The sequence below is a fragment of the Diceros bicornis genome, chromosome X, assembly GCF_020826845.1.
Source record: "Diceros bicornis minor isolate mBicDic1 chromosome X, mDicBic1.mat.cur, whole genome shotgun sequence".
Classification (NCBI taxonomy): domain Eukaryota; kingdom Metazoa; phylum Chordata; class Mammalia; order Perissodactyla; family Rhinocerotidae; genus Diceros; species Diceros bicornis.
The window spans coordinates 76,674,880-76,701,639 of record NC_080781.1 but is presented as its reverse complement, the minus strand read 5'-3'; the positions used below and the strand labels follow the sequence as shown (position 1 = coordinate 76,701,639).

Below are 26,760 nucleotides of genomic sequence, written 5' to 3'. Positions count from 1 at the left end.
CATATGAGTGAAATCATACAGACAGCACAGTACCCATAGTACCTGACATGGTATCTACATACTCTATAAATGCTTGTTTAATGGATAGATAGGTGCACAGATAGATGGATGAATGGATGGATAGATAAGAATGGCAGGCATCAAGCACTTAGTTCCACATGACAGTGGGTGTACAAGGAGAAGACTATTCAACGGATTTGGTTAGCATTTTCATTTTTTTAAATTTTCAGTGGGAATGAAATAAAGCAACAAGCCCTATTCCCCAATGTTTTACAGACAAGTGTGTGTGTGTGTGTGTGTGTGCGCGCGCATGTATCACATCTTCTTCATCCATTGGGCAACCAGTTGAGTCTGACCTTCTTACATCTTCTTCTGATCATTAGTCTTTTGGAAGCCATTTGTTCAAAATCTCATTTACATTTTCTTAGCCAGAGTTTGATACTATTTGTACTGATCTGTGAACATTAAAACAAGCAAATCTCTGGTCAGAGGCTTGAAGGCCAGACAACAAAAGGAAATATCTTATTTCTGCTGTTTCCTGTTTTACTTCAGATTTTGCATTGCTGGCAAAAACACAGATTCTCTAAACATGCCAAAACTGTTTTCCATTGTTTCAGAAAAGATCTTTGAATAAACCTGACCTCGAGGACCCTATCTTTTGTTATAATTGGATTTTAAACTAAAATAACTTAACACTGGCAACAACATTAAAAGGTCAAGAAATAAAGGCTCCAGGGTGAAATTCTAAGTCATCGAGTCTAACCTCTGCTTCCCAGCAATATTGTGTAAAACGCCTCTTTCTTCAGACAGGCTGAATTATCCTGGTATTCAAAGCCTTCCACAGTATGGACTGAACCATTTTCACTTCTTCTGGATCCTATGCTCCAGTTATATTAGACTATCTGGATTTCCTAAGTGTACCCTTACCTTCCTACCTTCTATGCCTTTGCTCATGCTGCTACTTTTGCTTAGAATCTTTTTACCTCATCTCCACTTGCCCAAATTCTGCTCATATTTCAAGATCCAGATCAAATGCCAACTCTGTGAACTCTTGTAGATTCTCACAGAATTTTGCTCCTAACCCGATCACTTTTCTGTTCACATTCTGCCGTCTATGTTAGACGTCTGCATTTTCTATTCACTTTTGCATCCTCTAGTGTCTTGCTCCTCGTGGAAGCTCAGTAAATATTTGTTGAATACTGTCTAAAGTTCTATATTTTCTACTAGGTATAGCCAATCATTCATTCAACAAATATTTACTGGAGATACAGCACTGAACATGACAGACAGCATCTCTATCTTTTTAAAGCTTTCATTCTAGTGGAAGAGACAAAAAATAATCAATATATAGTTTAGGGAATGATAAAGTGCTATGAAGAAGGTTGGAAACTCCTTGAGAGTAAGGAAGGTGTCCCTGGTGAAATAAGATTCATCTTTATTTCACTACAGTGTGAATAAATATGTGTCCGGAGTTTTGAACGGTTTCCATCTTACCGAAAAAATGAATTAATAACAATACTTTACATTTTTTGTTACATTTAGCAATTTCAAAGCACTTTTTCAGCCATTCTGTTTTGGTCCTCATAACATCCTTGTAAACTAGATATGATTGTTAGTGTTCCAATTTCATAGATGAGGTAGATAAGGCTCAGGAAGCTTCTTTATTCAATGTTAAAAAGTGGTTCCCTATTGGTCATTCATTCATTCAAGAGTATTTATTGATAGCCTACTCTGTGAGAGAGATATAAAGCTAAATAAGACATGTTCTTGAGGAACTTATGACTAAAAGGGGGAAAGGTGTAGAATTAACTGCAATCCCAGGCAGTATGACCTCAGTGCCCTAAGAAAGGTACCAACGCGGCACTCTGGTAGTTCAGAGGAGGGAGGGTTTGCCTCTGACTGAGGAAAATCAGACAAAGTGTTAGGAAGTGATTGGGCATTTAAGCCAAGACTGAATTTTCCCTCACTTATAATGGCAGTGTGGAGATAATCTCAGATGAGTTCCCACTGAGAGAAATGGCCTTGCCATTTTGTCTCAGACATTATACAATGCATGACTATAAAGCAGTAGTACTGATATCTTCATGTGGCTCATAAAGTGGCTTTGCTGGCAGCTCCGAAAGAGAAGTTCTTGCACTGTTTAGAGTAAAGGCAGCATCATTAGAATAAGATGCGTAGCTTCTCAGTTATTACTTTGAAGGGAGCACAACTCATTTGACTGTACAATCCCAATACTTTATACTAAGTTGACACGTCATTTTCAGATAAGAATTACTTCTGCTTAACAAGGGTGTTGTCCCCTATATGGTTGAATCATATACCAGGAGCTGAGAGGGCATACAATGATAGCATCCTAGGGCTATAAAGTAATCTTCTGTATCCTATCACCTTAAAGAAAAGGGTAGAGGGATGAATTGCTATGACACCAACCCTTTGAGACTCCTGAGAACCTCCTGAGTAAGATAGAGCTACTGTGTTCTGAGACATAGAAAACTAATATAATAACATTTAGAGTGAGACTGCATAACTATAAATGTGAGAATACAAAATGAAGAATTTTGAATGAGCGACACCTCCTTCTTAGACTACAGTAGTTTACAGAAATAAAGTAGTTTTACACAGATCGTGTGACTAAGCCAAAAGTTACAATTAAATCATATTTTAAAGATTGAAATACAATATTTTAGAAATGTATGCAAAGAAACAAACCTTTAAAGTACTAATTAAAATTACTTTGGGAGCATATAGCATGACATCTCGTGAAAATGATTTCTCATTTAATTATTGATAAAGTATATTTTTAAATAACCTGATCTTTCTTTCTAAAATATTTTTTAAGTTGTAGTAAAAAGACACATAATATAAAATTTACCGTCTTAATCATTTTTTAAGTGTACAGTTCAGTAAAGTCTTAACTATATTCACATTGTGTAACAGATCTCTAGAACTTTTTCATATTGTAAAATTGAAACTCTATACCAATCAAACGACAACTCCCCATTTCCCCCTCCCGCCAGCCCCTAAAAACCGCCATTCTACTTTCTGTTTTGATGATTTTGACTACTCTAGGTATCTCATTTAAGTGGAATTATTCAATATTTGTCCTCTGTGACTGGATTATTTCACTCAGCATAATATCCTCAAGGATCATACGTGTTGCAGCATGGATCAGGATTTCCTTATTTTTAAAGGCTGAATAATATTCCATTGTATGTATATATCACATTTTCTTTATCTATTCATCTGTTCAGGGATATTTGGGCTGCTTCCACCTGTTGACTCTTGTGGATAATGTTGCAATGAACATAAGTATGCAAGTATCTCTTTGAGATCCTACTTTCAATTGTTTTTGGATATATACCCGGAAGTGGAATTGCTAGATCATAATTCTATTTTTAGTTTTTTGAGGACCTTCCATACTATTCTTTATAGTGACTGCACCATTTTGTATTTACACCAGCAGTGCACAAGGGTTCCTGTTTCTCTATAACCTCATCAACACTTTTTTTTTTAATTATTTTTTTTATTGTGGTAACATTGGTTTATAACATTATATAAATTTCAGGTGTACATCATTATATTTTGACTTCTGTATAGGTTACATCATGTTCACTACCCAAAAATTAATTACAATCCAGAACACATGTGCCTAACCATCCCTCTCTCCCTCCTCCCTCCCCCCTTACCCTCTGGTAACCACGAATCCAATCTCTGTCTCTATGTGTTGGTTGTTGTTGTTGTTATCTTCTACTTATGAGTGAGATCATATGGTGTTTGACTTTTTCTCCCTGATTTATTTTGCTCCCTGATTTATTTTGCATAATACCCTCAAGGCCCAACTGTGTTGTCACAAATGGCAGGATATCATCATTTCGTTTTTTTTTAGCCTCCAGAGTAGCTCATTTATGTGTTTTTTTTTCATTTGTTTGCTTGTTTATTGTGGTAACATTGATATATAACATTGTATAAATTTCAGGTGTACATCATTATACTTCTATTTCTGCATGGATTACATCATGTTCTCATGTTCACCACCCAAATACTAATTACAATCCAACACCACACACATGTGCCTAATTATTCCTTTTGCCCTCCTCCCTCCCCCCTTCCCCTCTGGTAACCACCAATCCAATCTCTGTCTGTATGTGTTTCTTTGTTGTTGTTATTATCTACTACTTAATGAGTGAGATCATACGGTATTTGACCTTCTCCCTCTGACTTATTTCACTTTGCATAATCCTTTCAATGTCCATCCATGTGGTCACAAATGGCTGGATTTCATCGTTTCTTATGGCTGAGTAGTATTCCATTATGTATATATACCACATCTTCTTTATCCATTCGTCCCTTGATGGGTATTTAGGTTGCTTCCAAGTCTTGGCTATTGTGAATAATGCTGCAATGAACACACGGGTGCATGTATCTTCATGCATTGGTGTTTTCACATTCTTTGGATAAATACCCAGCAGTGGAATAGCTGGATCGTATGGTAGTTCTATCCTTAATTTTTTGAGAAATCTCCATACTGTTTTCCATAGTGGCTGCACCAGTTTGCACTCCCACCAGCAGTATATGAGAGTTCCTTTCTCTTCATATCCTCTCCAGCACTTTTTGTTTCCTGTCTTATTAATTATGGCCATTCTGATGGGAGTGAGGTGATATGTGATTGTAGTTTTAATTTTCATTTTCCTCATAGTTAATGATGTTGAAAAATTTTTTCACGTGTCTGTTGGCCATCTGTGTATCTTCTTTGGAGAAATGTCTGTTCAGGTCTTTTGTCCATTTTTTAATTAGGTTGTTAGGTTTTATGTTGTTGAGATGTATGAGTTCTTTATATATTTTTGAGATTAACCCCTTATCAGATATATGGTTTGCAAATATCTTCTCCCAGTTGTTAGGTTGTCTTTTCATTTTGTTGATGGTTTCCTTGGCTGTTCAGAAGCTTTTTAGTTTGATGTAGTCCCATTTGTTTATTTTTTCTACTGTTGTACTTGCCCAGTCAGACACAGTACTTGAAAATATGTTGCTAAGACCAATGTTGAAGAGTGTACTTCCTATGTTTTCTTCTAGAAGTTTCATGGTTTCAGGTCTTACATTCAAGTCTTTAATCCATTTTGAGTTAATTTTTGTGTGTGGTGTAAGATAATGGTCTACTTTCATTTTTTTGCATGTGGCTGTCCAGTTTTCCCAGCACCATTTATTGAAGAGACTTTCCTTTCTCTATTGTATGCTCTTGGTTCCCTTGTTAAAGATTAGCTGTCCATAGATGTGTGGGTTGTTTCTGGGCTCTTGATTCTATTCCATTGATCAGTGCATTTGTTTTTGTGCCAGTACCATGCTGTTTTGGTTACTATAGCTTTGTAGTATATTTTGAAATCAGGGAGTGTGATACCTCCAGCTTTGTTCTTTTTTCTCAGGATTCCTTTTGATATTCGGGGTCTTTCACTGTTCCATACAAATTTTAGGATTCTTTTTGTTCTATTTCTGTGAAAAATGTCATTGGAACTTTGATAGGGATTGCATCGAATCTATAGATTGCTTTAGGAAGTATGGACATTTTAACTATCTTAATTCTTCCAATCCAGGAGCATGGAATATCTTTCTATTTCTTTGTGTCTTCTTCAATTTCTTTCAATAATGTTTTATAGTTTTCAGTGTACAAATCTTTCACCTCTTTGGTTAAGTTTATTCCTAGGTATTTTATTCTTTTTATTGAAATTGTAAATGGGATTGTATTCTTTCTTCTACTTCATTGTTAGTGTATAGAAATGTAACTGATTTTTGTGTGTTGATTTTGTATCCTGCAACTTTACCATATTCATTTATTATTTCTAAAAGTTTTTTGGTGGATTCTTTAGGATTTTCTATATATAAAATCATGTCGTCTGCAAATAGTGAGAGTTTCACTTCTTCCTTTCCAATTTGGATCCCCTTTATTTCTTTTTCTTACCTGATTGCTCTGGCTAGGACTTCCCATACTATGCTAAATAGGAGTCATGAAAGTGGGCATCCCTGTCTGGTTCCTGTTCTTAGAGGGATACCTTTCAGTTTCTCACCATTGAGAAGGATACTAGCTGTGAGTTTGTCATATATGGCCTTTATTATGTTGAGGCACTTTCCTTCTATACCCATTTTATTGAGAGTTTTTATCATAAATGGGTGCTGTATCTTGTCAAATGCTTTCTCTGCATCTATTGACATGATCATGTGATTTTTATTCTTCATTTTGTTAATGTGGTGTATCACGTTGATTGATTTGGGGGTGTTGAACCATCCTTGCATACCTGGAATAAATCCCACATGGCCACAGTGTATGATCTTTTTAATGTATTGTATGCGATTTGCTAGTATTTTTTTGAGGATTTTTGCATCGTAGTTCATCGGTGATATTGGCCTGTAATTTTCATTTTTTGTGCTGTCCTTGTCTGGTTTTGGTATCAGGGTAATGTTGGCTTTGTAGAATGAGTTAGTAAGCTTCCCCTCATCTTCCATTTTTTGGAAGAATTTGAGAAGGATGGGTACTAAGTCTTCTTTGAATGTTTGGTAGAATTCACCAGGGAGGCCATCTTGTCCTGGACTTTTGTTCTTTGGGAGGCTTTTGATTACTGTTTCACCCTCCTTACTGGTGATTGGTCTATTCAAATTCTCTATTTCTTCTTGATTCAGTTTTGGAAGGTTGTATGATTCCAAGAATTTATCCATTTCTTCTTGATTATTCAATTTGTTGGCATATAGTTTTTCATAGTATTCTCTTATAATCTCTTGTATTTCTGAGGTGTCCGTTGTAATTTCTCCTCTTTCATTTCTCATTTTATTTATTTGAGCCTTCTCTCTTTTTTTCTTGGTGAGTCTAGCTAAAGGTTTGTCAATTTTATTTATCTTTTCAAAGAAGCAGTTCTTTGTTTCATTTATTTTTTCTTTTTCTTTTTAATCTCTATTTCATTTATTTTTGCTCTGATTTTTATTATTTCCCTCCTTCTACTGATTTTGGGCTTTGTTTGTTCTTCTTTTTCCAGTTCCTTTAGGTGCATTGTTAGATTGTTTATTTGAGATTTTTCTTGTTTACTGAGGTAGGCCTGTATAGCTATAAACTTCCCTCTTAGACTCGCTTTTGCTGTATCCCATAAATTCTGGCATGTCATATTTTCATTTTCATTTGTCTCCAGGTATTTTTTGATTTCTCCTTTATTTCTTCATTGACCCAATCATTGTTCAGTAACGTTTTGTTTAATCTCCACATATTTGTGGCTTTTCTGATCTTCTCCCTGTAGTTGATGTCTAGTTTCGTACCATTGTGGTCAGAAAAGATGCTTGGTATTACTTCAACCTTCTTAAATTTATGGAGACTTGTTTTGTGGCCTAAAATGTGATCAATCCTTGAGAATGTCCCACATGCATTTGAAAAGAATGTGTGTTCTGTGGTTTTTCGATAAAATGTTCCATATATATCTAGTAAGTCCATCTGGTCTAGTGTGTTGTTTAAGGCCGTCGTTTCCTTATTGATCTTCTGTTTGGATCATCTGTCCATTGGCTTAAGTGGAGTGTTAAAGTCCCCTACTATTATTGTGTTACTGTCTATTTCTCCATTTATGTCTGTTAATAATTGCTTTATATATTTAGGTGCTCCTATGTTGGGTGCATAGATATTTACAAGTGTTATATCCTCTTGTTGGGTAGTTCCCTTGATCATTCTGTAGTGCCCTTCTTTGTCTCTTGTTACAGTTTTTGTTTTAAAGTCTATTTTGTCTGATATAACTATTGCTACACCAGCTTTCTTTTCATTGCCATTTGCATGGAGTATATTTTTCCATCCCTTCACTTTCAGTTTGTGAGTGTCTTTACATCTGAAGTGTGTCTCTTGTATGCAGCATATGTATGGTTTTTATCCAATCAGCCACTCTCTGCCTTTTGATGGGTGCATTTAGTCCATTGACATTTAAAGTAGCTATCGATAAGTTTGTACTTACTGATATTTTTCAACTTTTTTTCTGGGTGTTTTACTAGTTCTTCTCTGTTCCCTTCTTCTTTTGCTGTCTTCCCTTGTGGTTTGATGGCTTTCTTTAGTATTGTGTTTGGGTTCCTTTCTCTTAGTTTTTTGTGTATTTATTATAGGTTTCTGGTTTGTGATTACCATGAGGTTCACATATAATAACCTAAGTATATAGCAATCTATATTAAGTTGGTGGTCTCTTTTGTTTGATCTCTTTCTGAAAAGTCTACTCTTTTACTCCCCTCCTCCCCTATTTTACGTTTTTGATCTTGTATCTAACCTCTTTTTTCTGCATATGTATCTGTTACCCTCTTATCATGGAAATAGATAATTTTTTCCTGGTTGTGGTCTTCTCTTTTCCCCTTAAAGAATTCCCTTTAGCATTTCTTGTAAGACTGGTTACTTGGTGATAAACTCCTTTAATTTTTGCATGTCTGGGAAACTCTTTATCTCCCCTTCCATTCTGATTGATAACCTTGCTAGGTAGAGTATTCTTGGCTGTAGGTTTTTTCCTTTTAGCATTTTAAAAGTATTGTGCCGCTCTCTTCTAGTCTGTAAGGTTTCTGCTGAGAAGTCAGCTGACAGCCTTATGGGGTTTCTTTTGTATGTAACTTGTTGCCCTTCTCTTGTAGCTTTTGAATTCTCTCTTTATCTTTAATTCTGGACATTTTAATTATGATGTGACTTGGTGTGGGTCTCTTTGGGTTTATCTTGTTTGGTGCTCTCTGTGCTTCCTGTACTTGGATGTCTGTTTCTTTTCTTAGGTTAGGGGAGTTTTCGGCTATTATTTCTTCACATAGATTCTCTACCCCTTTGTCTCTCTCTTCTCCTTCTGGGTCATCTATAACACGGATGTTGGTGCACTTGATGTTGTCCCAGAGGTCCCTTAGACTGTCCTTACACTTTTTAATTCTTTTTTCTTTTATCTGTTCTGCTTGGGTGATTTCCTCTAGTCTTTCATCCAGCTTGCTGATCCACTCTTCTGTATCATCTACTCTGCTATTGAGTCCATCTAGTGAATTTTTCATTTCCAGTATTGTATTCTTCATTTCTGATTGGTTCTTTTTTATATTTTCCATTTCTTTCTTGATGTTCTCGCTGAGTTCATCCATTCTTCTCCAAAGATCAGTGAGCATCCTCATGACTCTTTGTTTGAACTCTTTGTCAGGTAGGTTGCTCATTTCTGTTTCATTTAGTTCTTTTTATGGGGTTTTGTCCTGTTCCCTTATTTGGAATGTATTCCTTTCCTCCTCATTTTGCCTCTGTCTATGTGCTTATAACTATGTATTAGGTAGGTCAGCTATATCTCCTGATCTTGGAGAGGTAACCTTACGGAAGAGATGCCTTATCAGGCCAAGCATTGTGTTTCCCTCTCATCACCAGTTCCAAACATTCCAGGAGTGACTCCCGTGTGGGCTATGTGTGTTCTTCTGTTGTGGCAGAGTTGCTCTTGCTATAGATGCCCAGAGAGGCTGACCTGTCCCCTGGCAAGCTAGTTGTAATGCTCACTGCTTGTGGCTGGTATGGACCCTTCAGTCTCTTTATTGGCTATGCGGAGCCCCCACACAGTTGGCTGCAAGGTCTAATAGCACAATCCTGTTGCAGTTTTTCTGTTAAGTTAGTAGGCCCCCAGCATGGCTGGTTGTTTGGGTCAGGGGCTTACAATTGCTGTAGGCCTCCAGCCTATAAGGCTCTTTTCAGCTCTCTCAGGATTGCAGCTGGGTGAGGCTGGCCCCAGGCAGGGGAGCACCATATTGTTTCAGGCTTTGGAAGGTGGGGCTGATCCCCTATGTGGCTGTTTGGGAAGCACAAGTCTTCTGCAGCAGACAAGCCCCACTGCCCTCAGGGCCACACACACCGTCAACACAGTCCTGCCCTAGGCGTATGCTCTGGCCCCGTGAAGAAGACACAGTTACCCCACGGCAGAGACTCCACACACTCTACCAATGCCCCACACACTCCACCAATGCCCCACATGCTCCACCCGCTCCTCGTGCATGCTCTACCCTGCAGAGATGGACCCACTCGCCCAGCTGCAGAGAATCCAGGCTCCTAGCCTATGCAGGCCCACAAGTTGCCTGAGGGCTTGTTGTTGGGTGGGGCCATTCCTTAGGGCAGACTGCTTGCCCTGGCTGAGCTGGATTAAATTAGTGCTCTAGTGTGTGAGGCAGACCCTGGGCAGAGAGGCCAGGGGAAGAACTCCAATGGAGTCTGCCAGCAACTGTGTCAGCACGCCAGCACCAGGTCACAACAATGGCCACTGCCCATGTCTCAGTCCCTAGAGGTGTCTCATCTCTCACCGAGATGCACCCAGGACCCATCAGGTGAGTCTCTTCACCAAAGGACCATGCACCTTCATTTCTGGTGATTTTAGGTTGCTTTCTGAAATGGGTAAATTTGTGCATGGGCCCTTTAAGAGCTGGCTTTTCTTTCCTTATGTCTGATAGCTTTCCCAGGTGTATTCCCTGTTGTTGTCAGTAGCCATCAAAGCCAGATATTATGACACTCGTCTCAGTTGTGCTGGGTCTGAAAAATGCTTATAGCAGCATTGCTCCCCCGCTCAGGTCCCCCATTCCTCCAGGGAAGGCTAAGTACATTTGGATTGCTCTGGGGCTCCTGTGAAGTGCTGCAGCTTGTGAAGGTGGCTTTATTTTTCTCTCCGGAAAGAAATTACTGTCTCTTCTGCCTCAAGCAGGACTGTCACATGTTGCAGAGGTTTCTCTTATCCAGTTTTCAGCTCTCTCTCAGGGGTAATTGTTCCAAGAGTAGTTGTAAGTCTGTTGTGTCTGGGGGAGGAAGTGAGTTCAGAGTCTGCCTACACTGCCATCTTGACACTAATCCCTGTTTTTTTAAATAATGGCCATCTTAATGTGTGTGAGGTGATATCTCATTGCTACTTTGATTTGTATTTCTCTAATGATTAGTGATTTTGAACATTTTTTCATATGCTTGTTGGTTGCTTTCTTCTTTGAAGAAATGTCTATTCAGTTCCTTTGCCCATTTTTTAATTGGATTATTTGTTTTTGGGTTGCTGAGTTGTAGACTTTTATATAATCTGGATTTAACCCCTCATCAGATATAATGATTTTTGATTATTTTCTCCCATTCCATATGTTTCCTTTTCACTGTGTTGATTGTTTCCTTTGCTGTGCAGAAGTTTTTAATTTTGATGTAGTCCCATTTGTCTTTTTTAATTTTTTTTGCCTGTGCTTTTGGTGTCATATCCAAGAAATCATGGCCAAGACCAATGACCAGAAGCATTTTCCCTATGTTTTCTTCTAGGAGTTTTATAGTTTTACATTTTACATTTATGTCTTTAATTCATTTTGAGTTAATTTTTGTATATGATGTAAGATAAGGGTCCAACTTCATTCTTTTGCATGTGGGTATTCAGTTTTCCCACACCATTTGCTGAAGAGACTGTCCTTTCCCCATTGTGTGTTCTTGGATGCCCTTGTCAAAGAGTTGCTGACCATATACACAAGGGTTTGTTACTGGGCTCTCTATTCTGTCCCATTGTTCTATGTGTCTGTCTTTATGCCAGCACCACACTGTTTTGATTACAGTAGCTTTGTATTATATTTTGAAATCAAGAAGCATGAGTCCTCCAACTTTGTTCTTTTTTTTCAAGATTATTTTGGCAATTTGGGTCCCTTTAGATTCTGTGTAAATTTTAGGATTTTTTTTTTCTATTTTAGCAAAAAATGCCATTGGGATTTTGCTAGGGATTGCATTGAATCTGTGGATCGCTTTGGGTAGTATGGGCTGGAATATTATTTAAAAAGACATTTCTACAGTAGTTAATAGATAAATGGTGTACATAGTTGGTAAGGCGAAATGCTGTTATCCATATTATTTTCTTCATTTTACACATGCGAAATCTGAAAGGTGAAAGATAGATTTGACTACATTTTAAGCAGTGAGAGATAATTCTGCCTTCTATTTCTTCAGAGAACTAGGTCACACTACCCCAATATTCTATCTTTCCAGTTTTTAGGCAATAGGAAATTATTCACGATTCTTCTCTGTAGCTTCATAAAGAATATAAGGAGGTGATGTACATGAATCTGAATCAGGGGATTGAACTCATGGATAACCTAGCTCTCAGTCTGTTCATGTGAACTATGGTAGAATCCCTTTTATACTAACCACCAGTGGCTCCAATAGTATGATCTCAGGGGACTATTGGCTGAGTTGGAAATGGCCGTATTGAGAATCTGATGCTTGAACTGACATGGATACATAGCAGATATTGAAAAATACAACCATAAAATATAATCTGACATCATATTAAGGTGTTGATATGATTTCGTATTTTGTAAATAAGGTCACTCAGAGGTTATATGACTCACTCAAGGTTATGTTAAAAATGGAAAGCTATGCTTGGAATAAAATCTGAAGTTCCTAATCCCCTGACATAAACAGCAGCTATTAATCTTCTAAAAGATATTTCTTTCTCTCCCTGAAATGAAATATTTTCTCTACAAGGTGCCCACTAGAAAGATTCACTGAAAATACTGAGGCTGAACCTACTTGATATCAAAACAACCAATCAATTCTGTCAGCTAGGTGAAAAGATTTGTCAAACTAGTTGGCTGTATGACTCAACTGATCAATCAGCTCAGGCAAAGCAGCCAATCTGATAGCCCTATGTACCTGCAACCTTTAAAAAGGCCAGCAAGATGATGGTGAGTGATTGATCACCATTCTATCTTTGGAAGTCTGAAGTCTTACATCCTATTCATCTCAAGCATTGGATGAGGCTTAATTTGTGAAATGAAGGGATGGTACTACTGTTCTTAATCAGTTTTCTTATCTGCATTCACTACAAGGGGGCAGCACAGCAATACAAATGCATTCACATTGCTTCTCAAGAGCTCATAAACATTCAATGTCATGTTTCTTATGACCTTCTTTGGGCTTTCACTTTATGGGTGTGTAAAATTTCTACTTGCACTTGAGCTAGTTGTGAAAAGTTCAGGCACATTTCCAGAATGACTTTCAGCCTGACCTTTAGTGCAAAGTCTGTCTGACTTTCTGAGAACAACTTAGAAGATTGCATCTTTTTTAAAAATAAGGTTGGAGTGTGGGTGGGGTGGAAGGGCTCAGAGAAGTTCCAAGCATAGGCAATTTCTCTTGCTTAGATTTCTAGTACTGGTGTTTGAACTAATAATCTACTGCTATGGAAAGGTGAAAAACACAACTACCCATCACAGCCCTAGCTTTTTCATTGCTGACTGGTCTCTTTGTGAAAAGAAATTTGTATTCTATTTTTATTTCTGTCCCCTCATGATGATTGTATGGCTTATAAAGTTAGTAATATTGTGTTAAACTGAAGAACTTTGTTTGCATTTCCATTGTGTACAGCTCACCCCTGATAACTCTGGGGTTTATTTTGCTTTCTTCCTCACTCTTGCATCTCCTCTGGCTTTCTTCTTTTGCTTATTTCACTACTTTCACTATCAACCTGGAATGTTTGCAATGGCCTGGGGAGAAAGTGTGAGTCTCATCAATCCCTTTTACTGCTCTTTAACCCTATGTGCATTTAAGAGAGGTAGCCATGGAAGCTCATATAACTCCTTGGGATTTGGGAACTCACAGGAAATTCTGTTTATCACCAAATCCTTTTCCTTGCTTCACCTTCAACCTCCCTCCTTCAACTTATACCATCCCCTACAACCAGCATCTCCAATAGGTATACTACCTGGCTCACCAAATTCAAGCTGGTTACTGCCACCATGCCGCCATTCTATGTATAGCAAAGCTTCTCAACTGGCGCGTCAGGCAACAGGTAACTGGGAATAGGTTTCAGGTGTGCTGAGATATTGATTTTTCCCCTCAGCCCTTGGGGTTGCCAGGCAGAGCCCGAAGTAGCTGGATTCCCTAAGCCAAGGTTACCTTTGATCACTCACAGCCTCATCTGTTTACTCCAGTATGCTGTACAGAGTATTATCATTTTCTATGTGTGCTGTGATGTGATAAACCTTGCAAAGCACTGCCTACTGTAAAGGGATTGTCAGAAATGAAAGGATTATTCTCAGGGACTTGTGCTGTCAGTAACCTGTTCAACCCAGTCAGCCAGCATAACGCTTGAGGAAGTCAATATTATTCCTTATTAGGCAAAGGTTAGAATCACTGCTATGTGTGATGGCAAATTGGCTGGGCCTGAAGCTGTGCCATAACTTTTCCTTTCCAGAAGCATATTAAGAAACCTTAGTTAGCTCACATGCCAGACAGGCCATCTTGGTAAAAGCATTCAGGCATGTCTTTCTTTCCCCATTACATATAATACTGAGCAGCCTTTGGGGGGCATACTGATGTGTACAAAGCCATTGTTGCCTTTCTGGTTCCAGCAAGTCATGACATCAAACTGGGTTAGCTCTAAAGAGATATAAATTTGCCACAATTGGCCTACTTTTTCCTTGAATTCAACTCAACAAGCAATTCATAAAGCATCTTCTCTGTATATAGTGAAGCCTGATGCTATGGGGAATAAATACATAACTAGGACATAGTCTCTATCTTCAGGGCATTTTTGGTTTGATAGAGGAATAAAGACAAAGATACCAACAATTATAATACTAAGCAGAGTCAGGGAAATAACATGGAAGAGTATCATGGAGACTCAAAGAAGGAGGCTATTATATCCATTTGGAAGGAATTAAGAGAGGCTTCATGGAAAATATGGTGATTAAGACAGACTGAAAAATTAATGGAATTCTAGTTGACAGAGATGGAAAATGATTGGAAACGGTGCTTTCCAAAGAGAAGAAATGGCACAAGCAAAGAACAAAAGCATGAACAACATTAAGGAGTCAATTTTGGCCAAATGGAAGTTTCATGTGAGGAAGAATTAGGGGACAAGACTGGACTGTTAGTACTAACTAATTTTCTATAGAAAATATTTTGTGCAATAAGATGCTACAGAAATCAGCAAAGGAAGTGGATCTTTATTGTAATATTTAAATTTCAGAGGATTTTTTTTTTTTTGCTTTCCTTTAGCTACCTACTTCACTTGTAGCAATGCAATGACCCATAGACAGGTGTTCACCAAACTAATTGTGAGTCAAACCTTAAACAGACCACCCTCCACCCCCACCTCTGCCCCAAGAGATGCATATTTAAGGAACTTCAATTCAACTATCTGGTCAACATCTTTGCCTGAGCAGCAATGCAAAAGTTTTAGTGATATAAAGTCTTTAGCAGGAATTAGTGAGAATTCATGACAGCATAAGCCCTGGGTGGACAAAGAGAAAGGGGATCTGCTAGAGTTTGGAAGGGGACACCAAAAATTGGTTTGCAAATTTCTCAATACTGTCATAATTTACTTGAATTAATACTGGTAAATGTTATGAAGGCCCATGAAGTTCAATGTGCTATATTACCAGTTAGTTATTTTTTTAAGTTTTAAATAGAAGTCTGAATAGAACATTAGTGCTGGAGGTAACGTTTTCAGATCATCCAATCCGGTGATTACCAAATGTGAGACTTCTTCTGATCTATGAGAGTTTTCCACAAGAAATATAAACACACACTGAATTGTTCATAAAGCCAAGTTTAATTAATTTCAAGAACTAATTGTATTATAATTATTCTCTTATTAATCTTATTAATTTTGGTTAAAATATATTTTATTTATTGAATTAATAATAATGATATTAATAGCAATAACATAAATTTAATATTTACTATGTGCCAGCTGTTGTTGTAAACACTTTACATATATCAATTCATTTAATCTTCACAATAACCCTATAAGATAAGCACCATTTTGTCCCCAGTTTATAGATGATGGCAATAGTAGGTGGTAGAGTATTTTTTAAAGTATCTTTTAAAATATCTTTATTGGTAAGATAAAAATTAAGCAACCCCATATTTGTACCTCACCTTTTTATTAGGTCTGAAAAATACAAAGAGAGAGTCAACTAATTACTTAAAAATTGAAGAAACTGAAGCCCAGAAAGGGGAAGGAAATTGCCCAAGATCACATAGCTAACCGACAACAGAGGCCAGGACTAGAACTCAGATACTCTTTCACCTAAACTAGCCCTTTTTCCTGAGACCCTAAGTTGCCTTGCAAATGAACTTTACAACTTTATTCATGAGCATGTTTAAAATGTTAACATTTGACTTTCTGACTGCGCAACTCTGAGATGCTTGCCCCTGCCTCTTATAACAGTGAATTTAAATCCAGGCCCTTAAGCAAAATGTCAGAATGGAACTCCTTGGAATCTTGGCCAACTGTTGTCTCCTTATGGGTGAATCAAGGATCTCTCATCCCTTTGAGCCTCCCTTAACACACACAGCTGCTCAGTGGGTATTTCTAAACATGCTGTCACCCAGAGTATATACCTGTCACTCAGGTCCTGAAATATTCTACTCTGTCTTGAGTCAAAATAGCTCACCTGCCTTTGGAATTCCCTACTGCAAAAAGGACTCTCTGCCTGGTGCTCTGACTTTCAGGGGGCCATGTAAGACACACATTTTTAGTCCAGTCCTTGCCTGAGCCTGATGTACTGAGAGACTTAGTTGGGAGTACTCTGTCCTGAGCTTTCTCACCACCTACATACTTCACATATACATTCCTGCATTCATTTCTTTTTTTTTTTTTTTTGAGGAAGATCAGCCCTGAGCTAGCATCCATGCCAATCCTCCTCTTTTTGCTGAGGAAGACCGGCTCTGAGCTAACATCTGTTGCCAATCCTCTTCCTTTTTTTTTTTCCCTAAAGGCCCAGTAGATAGTTGTATGTCATAGTTGCACATCCTTCTAGTTGCCGTATGTGGGACGTGGCCTCAGAATGGTCGGAGATGCGGTACATTGGTGCGCGCCTGGGATCCAAACACGGGCCACCAGTAGCGGAGCGCGCGCACTTGACCGCTAAGCCACGGGGTCGGCACCCTGCATTCATTTCTGATTTGGGGGAAAGTAAGGACAACCTTGTCATCTGTTTGATTTTACTACACTCATGAACCAACTTGCTTCCTAAAAATGTTTGTCTGGGTTATATTTATTTCTTTCAGTTAAGAATTAAAGATAATTTCCTTTTGGAGAATGTCATACTGCCTCTGGAGATAATTTTCCTCCCCAGGGCTGAGAAGCCCAACTCTGTGACTTTGAACCTATTACAGAAACACTGGAAAGAAATGAATAACATATTGACTATGGTGCTGTTTAATTTGTTAGAAAAGGCTTCCAGTTTTTGATTTAACTGTTGTCTAGCCAATATATAAAGCAGAAAATCCCATTCGTATGATGGCATCTGAATTATGAAGACTTTTCCTGGCTCAGAATGGCTAGACCATCTACAAAGCAGCTACATGAGATAAAGATTAAAAGTCACACACCTCATATAATGTTCTCATTATATAACTCTCAGTTGGTGCCCATCTATAAAGGGAGATAATTAGAAGCATCCAGAGTGGAAGAGTTTTAACAAGCTAAATAATGAATGCTATATTGGAAGCCATTTTAGCAGTCCTAGGGGAGATAGTAGGGGTATATCTGAATGGGGAAGATGGAGATAATTCAAGAAAAACTCGAATTAGTAACTCTTCTCCTCACTGAATCTAGCCACATATTAGGAACTCAGTTTGATGTGTTTGTACTCTGCGTTATTGTCTCATCAGAGTTATACTCACAGAATATAGAATAAGAAACTGGCTATAGTGTCTTTGCTGTTAGCGCTATCCAGATGGCTCTCTACTATACTGGACCAGCATTACCCCTAGGGTGAAATAGATGGCTGACTCCATGCAGTGATGTGAAGAGCAATGAGAAGCATCTGATCCCCAAAGTGTCACCCCTTCCTTAGTTTGCCACTACTTTTAATAAAGGATTAACGACCTTTGTTAGAATATAAATGTTATCTGAATTGGGGAACATATTACACAATCATCAGTCTCAACCATCTCAACTAGTTCTTCTTTAAGCAAGGCCTGAGGAAATGGGACAGAGGACAGGCAAATTTTGATGGTGGTGTTACCAAGCCCTAAGGGACCAGTGGCCTGCAAGTGGGTCCTTTTGCCCGGAGCCACTCACACCAATAGAACAAGACCGGGTTCGGAATAACAGAACAGAAACTTTATTCATTGATCAGTGAATGGAGGAGGCAGAGCTCGTGCTCTAAAACACCTTCTTCCCAAAGGGAAGGTGAGCAGGGTTCTTATGGGATGTGAAGGGGGAGGGGTCGCTGCATCATCACTTGAGGCGGGGGCATTTAGGGGTGTGCACAGATCTTCCCTTTTTGCACACAGCACCCCATCACCATCTTGGACCTTTCTGGTTTAGCCACCTGGCAATGTTCCGCCTTGGTTCCTATAAGCTAGCACAATTTAAAAACAAAGCATTAGACATGGAAAACGTTTTAGGGACTTCTCTGGGTGACAGTGGGAGGGGAAGGGACAGAAAGTAGTGGTAAGTAGGAAGAGAAAATTGAAACCAAGGGTATTTTCCCCCGGGCATTTCTGCCAATGGGAAAAAACTGAAGTCGGGGGCATGGAAAATTTGGAGAACATCAGCCAAAAACAAGAAAGGTGACATAAGACTTTAATCTTGACCTCCTTTACCATATCTGTCCCCAACTTACCTACTTGGACATACTAATTTTGGGGATACATGCACGTCTGCCTAGAAATTAGGAATTCCTGATGCTCTGGCTGTGATCCTGATTACAATAGCAGCTGCTCCTAAATGGGAGAATTACAGAGCTAGCTGCCTTTTCTCCCTCTTTTAATAACCCATTAACAATGAATACCTCAGTGTTTCTTCTGCTGAGCAGCCACAAGGTCTGCTTCCATTCACATCTTCTCTTTGTGTTTTGTGCTTTTCTAATTGTTATTCCTGGCCAGCCTGGTTTCTTGGGTTCAAATTTAAATGAATTTAACCTTGGCTTTGGACATGAGGGTTAGCTCCACTGAAACCTGAATATTAAGATTTACCAGCAAACTGCTTAGAATTCCAAAGGGATCTCTAGGCCTCCCTTTGACCCTGCAGGCCTAGTGAGCAGTGAGGTGAGAAGATCTCTAAGTCCCCAGTGCCTCCCTCTCACAATTGACTATGTTATGTGTATAAATCTTGCCTACATTTATGCAATAAGAGAGTGATATATTGAGGATAATAGGGAGGTTTTTACAACTAGAAGCAAATTGTCAGAGATGGGCCTTTAGAGCAGACACAGTCAGTTGCTTGGGTAAGGAGTAGAAAGTATTAATTCCCAACCTCTGACCTAATTTCCTCACTCTTCCTCTCTGGTGTCCTGGCCTGGCTTTATCCCTTCTGGGGACATTATGATTTCAGCAAATGCATTTTTAGAATTCATAAGTAGTCTCTTCAAAAAGGAAAGCAAATAATTCTGAGGGAAGAATGTGTAGGATGGTTATGAAGGCTTTACCTGAAGAGATATAAATGACAGAGTAATTTAACTTTCTGTTGATTGTTTTGTTCCAGACTAAGGAATGATTCATCAACCAATTACAGCCAGAAGAAATGAATATATGAGTGGGTTTACATGAGAATAGGACTTCAGCCCCATCAAAGTCAGCTAATAGCTGGCTATTTGCTGGCTGTCACAGCATGCCTTGAAACTGTGCTTCCCTGCCCATCTTCAATACAAAACTTTATAATGAAGATAGGAGGAGCACAGGAAAAGGAGGACAGAATTGCAGTATGACTAGATTCTGGGATGATAGGAATCTGGAGAGCCAGTGTGAAGATTCCTGTTTCTGTATGGTAATGTGTCTGGCTGACATCACAATGCTTATTTAAAGGTTTCACAATGTTAGAGTAGATTGAGCACTAAATTGGGAGACAAGAGCTCTGGGTCCTAGTCCTACTGCTGCCACTAACTGTATGAGGCCTTAAAAGAGCCTCCTTATTTTCCCTAGCACCAAACTGAGGGGACTGGGTAAGAATATCTCTAAGGCACTGTCCAAATCTAGTGTTTTGTGGGTATGAGCCTGCAATTTTCATGAGCAAAAATTATAATAATCAAATCATATCCCAATAACGTGGCCCAAAGCAAAATGTGTAAATGTGTTGTGTTAGGGGCTAGAGGGAGAGTGGTCTTTGAATTTTCTTTCCTCCTCTGAGGTTTATTCATGCTATTCTCTCAGCCTTGTATACCCTTTACCACCATATACCCAAATAGTAATTGTTTAAATTCTGCCATCCTTTGAAGCCTAGCCCAAAGATTAATTTTACAATTGCATTTTCTCTGATACTCCAAAGCAGGAAATAAGCTCTCCTTCTTCTGAGTGCCTGTAGCACACTATCTGCCTCTCTCTCATAGCACTAATCACAGTTCTTCATCTTGGTTGAGTATGTTTTTTTTCCCCTGTTAGACTGAGAGCTGGGACTAGGTCTTATTCATTTCAGTGTCTTCCACATTTTAATGTACATAGCACATGGGATGTGTTCAATATATGATATATTGAATCTCTTCAAGCCAATATTAGGTAGCATCCCATCTCTCGGAAATGTGATAGCAAGCTAATAAGGGAACGTAAGTATCTATTGTGTTCAAACATATGAGCCAATTTTAAAATTTATTTTAATTTTTTTGTGAGGAATGTTGACCCTCAGCTAACATCTATTGCCAATCTTCCCCCTTTTTTTTCCTTTTTTCTCCCCAAAGCCCCCAGTACATAGTTGTATATCCTAGTTGTAGGTCCTTCTAGTTCTTCTATGTGGGATGCCACCTCAGCATGGCTTGATGAGCGGTGAGTAGGTTGGCACCCAAGATCTGAACTGGTGAACCCCGGGCCGCTGAAGCAGAACGTGTGAGCTTAACCGCTGCGCCACCGGGTGGGACCCTATTTTAATTTTTTTTTAATTTTGCATTTTACAACAGTTTCAGACTTACAAAAAGTTGCAAAAATTGTACAAAGAATTCCCAAATAGCCTACATCAGATTCATCATACTTAAGCATAGCACAACTATCAAAATCAGGAAATTAATAATAATCAATAGTAGTATCTAATCTACAGATCTTATTTAAATTTTACCAATGGCCACACTAATGTGCTTTTTGTGATCCGGCATCTAATTCAAGACCTCATGTAACATTTACAGTTGTCATGTCTTTTTAGTCTCCTTTAAACAGTGAGACTAAACAGTAAGAACAATGTCTTAGTCTTTCTTTATCTTTCACAGCCTTGACACTCTTAAAAAGTGCTGGCAGTTATTTTCTAGAATGTTCCTCAATCTAAGTATGTGATCAGGTTATGCATTTTGGTAGAAATACCATAGAAGTAATGTGTGCTTCTCAGTGCATCATATCAGGAATCATATGATGTCCATTTGTCTCATTACTGGTAATGCTATTAACCTTGATCATTTGGTTAAGGGATTCTGCACTCTAAATTTATTATTTTTTCTCTTGATAATAATTATCGTGTGGGGGACACTTTGAGGCTATGTTATTATTATGGTGCTTTCTATTTCCATAATTTTTTCTACACTTACTAGCTGAAATTCTACTAATAGATATAAGCTGTCTCTTCTCTTCCATTTGTTTACTTTTTCAATAATTTGTTTATATCAATATGGGCCCATGGATTCATATTTTATATATACAATGCATTATAATCCAACACTCTCATTTTGTACCTTGTTTGAGCCAAGCTTTAAAAAGAAATTTTCAATTCTGATTTTATTCTGTTCTGTTTTCTGACCTAGGAGTAGCCATGTAAAGCTCCAACTCTTAATTAGAGCTACCCAAAGAACAGGAGGCTCATTTTTTCTAAATAGCATCAAATCATGGGAGCACCTAGTACAATATCATGCACCCAGTGAATATTCGAGAAGTGGTTCTTGGGGCTGGCCGGTGGCGTAGCAGTTAAGTGCTCTCGCTCCGCTGGGGCGGCCCGGGGTTCAGATTCCAGGCATGTGCCGATGCACCACTTGCCAAGACATGCTGTGGCAGCCTCCCATATGAAATGGAAGAAGATGGGCAAGGATGTTAGCCCAGGGCCAGTCTTCCTCAGCAAAAAGAGGAGGATTGGCGACAGATGTTAGCTCAGGGCTAATCTTCCTCACAAAAAAAAAAAAAGAAGAAGAAGTGTTTCTTGTTACTGAAGCAGGTAACTCTGAAGCCTTGACAGAATAAAAGCCCATTCTTCTGTTTTTTACACGTAATTTTCCTTTGGGGCATATATTCAGGCACTATTCTGTTCATCATGGAAGATACTGAGTACTGAATGAAGTACTTTGCATGTAAAAATTGTCTAGAGGCACGGCCCACAGAACTAGGAGGTAAATAATGTTGACATTGCTTTGAGATGAGATTGGAACACTGATGTGTGTTACTGTGCTAAATTCAGCCTTACATGAAGGCTACTAAATGCATTCATCTCAATGATCCTGATTAAATACTGATAACTAGGACAGAAGAGAAAACAGAGCTTGGGCCACGGTCATGACCTTTCCTGTTAGTAGAGAGGGAGCTTAGAAATAGGGAGAATGGTGAAAAAGAGAGCTATTTGCATGAGCCGATTCTCTCCCTGTGACTCCAAAGGGCAGAAAACAACCCACAGTTGCCTTCAAAGTGGTAAAGCAAAGACAATCATTCATTAAATGAAAAAAGAAGGAAGAAGATAGTTTCTTTCCTGTATATTCTGGCTGAGCACGGAGCTACAAGCTGGAGAGTCACACTTTAGGTAAGTAATGTTATTCACTCTAAGAAGGATATAGTAAAAAGTGTGTCTATTTGGAACCTAGTCCACAGGGTCCTAATTACTTAGGAACTAGAAAATGCTTGTGATATAGTAGACCCAGAACTGGATCCAGGTTTTATAGGGGCTGAAATGTGTATAATATGGCATGCCCTATTTAAGAAAAATAATACAAATGGTTTACTTTTGCAAATTTTAAACAAGCACTTGACCATGTGAACACATTACTAGGTGCCTCTCAAAGCCTTGGAAGGCACCTATGCAAGTGAGGGGCCTTGAAGCTTCAACTTTATTAGCTTCACAGTAAATCTGCTTCTGGATATATCCATAGCATGAACTACAAGAACAATCTGATGAGGCTCCAATAACTTTTCTAGCCTGCCGCAAGTCTATAGGCTTGATTGCCATTGTTGTAACCAGATCTAGAGATGCTGAGAACAGGCTATATTGTTTTTGTTGGGATTGCAGGACCACTTTTGTAAAAGCTGACTACCCTGTGGAAGCTGCTGCCCCAAAGTGATGATTTGGCAGATTTCCTATGGCAAAGGAGCGGTGGAGGAGAAAATAGTGGATAAGTCAATGATATGGATGGATTATATTTAAAAGTGCACTAACAAATATAATTCTTTGTGGTTTGTGGGTTTATGATATTAGCTACACGAAAGTTTAACAAGGAAGGATTGCATCTCCCAATGTTTGAACCTTAACCCTGCCTAAATCATCTCTCTCTGTCTTCATAATCCTGAGGTTTTGTGTTCTTCTGAAACACCTGCCATTGCAAATTAGATATAGCTTTTAGGAAAAATGCTAAAAGTTGGGGTATAAATTCCTCTATTAGTTTTAACCGTTAGCATTTTGCAGTTACTCACAGCCCTTATAAAATAACAAGAGACAAGAGCATTTTATTTTACTTCATTTCAAGGCTGCAAAGAGCTTTGAGACAAAAATAACTAGACTTTCAATAACTTTCTGAGCGAGAATGGGTATTTCGTTTTTTTTTTTAATTTTTTTAGGAAGATTGGCCCTGAGCTAACATCTGTTGCCAATCTTCCTCCTTTTTTCCTTTTTTCTCCCCATAGTCCCAGTAGATAGTTGTATGTCATAGTTGTACATCCTTCTAGTTACTTTATGTGGGACACCGCCTCACCATGGCTTGATGAGCAGTGAGTAGGTCCGCACCCAGAATCCAAACCGGAGAACTGTGGGCTGCCAAAGTGGAGTGTGTGAACTTAACAGCTATGCCACAGGGCCGGCCCCCAGGTATTTGTTATAGAATCAGATTCTCCTCAGTTGGAGGATGTAGGCTGATAAACTTGTGATACCAAATATTTTCGTATATTTAAGAAACTAAATTGTCCTAGTTTTCCAGACTGGGAAACCTAGCTAGTGATGTGTTATCTATGTTCAAATACACCCAAGCTACCTAGGAGCACCTAGTTTATATCAGTGGTTCTCAAACTGAGGAATCACTTGGAACACTTGTGTAAACTACTGATTTACAGGCACCACTGCTGAGATTCTGGTGTGAAAGGTCTGGGATGCGGCCTAGTAATTTTCATTTTTTATAAATATCTTGGATGATTCACATACAAATGGTCCTTAGACATTAGTATGAGAAACACTAGCTTAGGGTATTGGCAACACTAAAATTGGTCTGTGGAAAGTTTGTTTGCCATGGGTAGCATCCTCTCTATAGCTGCAGAACTTCTTTTTCTCATCAATTTGCTTTACCATAGTGAGGCAACATAAAATAGTGGTTGAGTGCTGACACTGGAATCAAAAAGACCCGTGTGACCACTCATGCTGTGTGACCTTGAGCATATTAACTCTCTGAGCCTGACTTTCCTTGTCTGCAGACTGGAAAGAAAATATAATCTTTCATTACTGGGGGCTGCTGTGAAGATTAAGTGAGTTAATGAATGTAGAGCAATTAGCATAGTGCCTTGCACAGGTAATCATGTGTTAGTTTGTTGGTTGTTATTGTTATTGTTACAATTAATTATTACAAATCTTGCTGGTAGACTGATTACCATATAGAGGGGTGGGAGAGCAAGGAAATCCCCCCATATTGTCTTTCCGTGAACCCAAAAAGGGACTTAACAATTGTCCACTGCATGTAAAGCAGAGAATAGAGTTCACAACACATGGGACATTTGTCTATGTCATCCATGCAGTCAAGATGGAGGCTTTACTCCCAGCCTTGTTTCCCTGTACTGATCCTGTTGTAAAGTAAACCATTCCTTTCCTTATGTTATCAATTGGACTTTCAAAAAAGTAATTTATACAATAAAATAGAAAGTCCAGAAATAGACTGAAACTACTTTATGTATATATAGGATTGTGGATAATGAGAGCCAGGCTTCTTATTGTCAGAGAAAGAAGTTACAAACAGGAAAAGGGGGAGGGCTAGAATGAACTCCGTTGTATTGGATTGGAATTGGAGATGAAAGTCAGAGATAGCAGTATGAACTCGTGTTTTGTTTAATATATATGCAGATGGATAGATACAGAAATAATTATAGATCTTTGTGTGTATATGTGTCGGATAGTATGCATATATATATATACTTCCTTCCTCAGTCCACAAAGAGAGCCTAGCAGCAGTGAAACCAGCAGCAATTGAGTATACCTAGTTTTCAGATCTTGGTTTCTAATCACTGTTCTCCAATAAAAGGAATCAAGACTCCATGGAGAAATGCCTGATTCTAGGGCTGGGGCAGGGAATATAAAAGATGAGCCTGGAGCATCTTGTTGTCTCAGAAAGCAATGAAATACTCAAAAAAGGATGAGGACATGTCAAAGGGACAGAGGAGCCATCCTGAAAGAGATCCCAATGGCCAAAACTAGAACAATTTGAGCAAAAAAACAAATAATGATAGTACTAGATTATAACCTGTAGAATAAAGTAAATATTCCTCTGTCTATACTTATGGAAATAAATATTTGGATAAATAAATAAATGAGAAAGAAGAAACAACTCTTCCTTTTAGAAGAATTTCAATGAACACATGTAGAAGAATGAGGGAAATAGAAAATTGCCATTTGGCAAATATCACAGTAATATGTGTTGCAAGCAAGAATCATAGATGGATGTTAAAATCAGTGGGTAAAAATATGACGAGAAATAGGATATTTGCATAATCTCATAGTGTCTCTCCCGTAAGATATGTATTAATTACAAAGAAGGGAAATCATAACTGTACAGTGTAGAAATCTATCAGACACCACCTTAACCAAATGATCAAAATTAACATGACCAGTGATAAGACATATATATGATGAAATGAGAAAGATATATCACCTATATGTGTTCATACAAAAATACATAATCTCAATCTAATCGTGACCAGATCAGGAAACACATGGAAAGACTGAGGAACTGTCACAGACCAGAGGAGACACAGAAGACATGACAGCTGAATGGAACGTGGGATCCTGGAGAAGAAAAAGTGTGAAATCCTGCGAAAACTGGTAGAATTCAAATAAGGTTCATAGCTTACTTAGTAGTATTATATCAATATTAATTTCTTAGTTTCTCTAAGCAAATATCTTCCATTCAATAGAAATCAGAATCATTTATTTATTTTTCTATGTGAGTATTTTCCATTCAAAATTCAGTAATTAGATTTCTCCCCTCACATGTTATAACCATTTTCTAAAACAGATTAACTCAACAGGGAATTATTTCGAAGGACTGCTGATTGAAAACTCTCAAGTGAGTAAAACTTAATCTAATAAATTGATCTGGCCCTAATAGTATTTTTCTTGTATAGAGTACCAGAAATTGATAACTTTCACATCACCAAAAGTTTATTGCATAAAATGTACCACCACTAAAGTTTTGATTTTATGTTAAACAGCAATAGTACATTACACATAAAGCAAGGTAATATTTAACGATCTAGAGAGAGGTTTTATTGTGATTATACTTTAAAATTTTTTTTTTGTATTTTTATAGTATCAGGTCTACTAAGGAATGAATTGTTATGTTTCAGGGGAAGAAATCAGTTGACTGTCTATGTAGAGAGCAAAGATGATTTAGAAAGTAAATTTCTAATCTTTGAATGCCAGCCATCTCAGGCTGTGAGATTTCTGCTGC

The 26,760-nt window shown here is 38.2% G+C and overlaps 1 protein-coding gene across 1 annotated transcript in view; it reads left to right on the top strand.

Annotated features, from left to right (window-relative positions):
* Positions 1-26,096, top strand: part of HDX (highly divergent homeobox) — a 180,598-nt gene extending 154,502 nt beyond the window's left edge. Inside the window, exon 11 of the mRNA XM_058536267.1 lies at positions 26,012-26,096. The gene's annotated coding sequence lies outside the window, so the exon portion shown is untranslated. The remainder of the gene's footprint in view (positions 1-26,011) is intronic.
* The last annotated feature ends 664 nt before the right edge of the window (positions 26,097-26,760 follow it).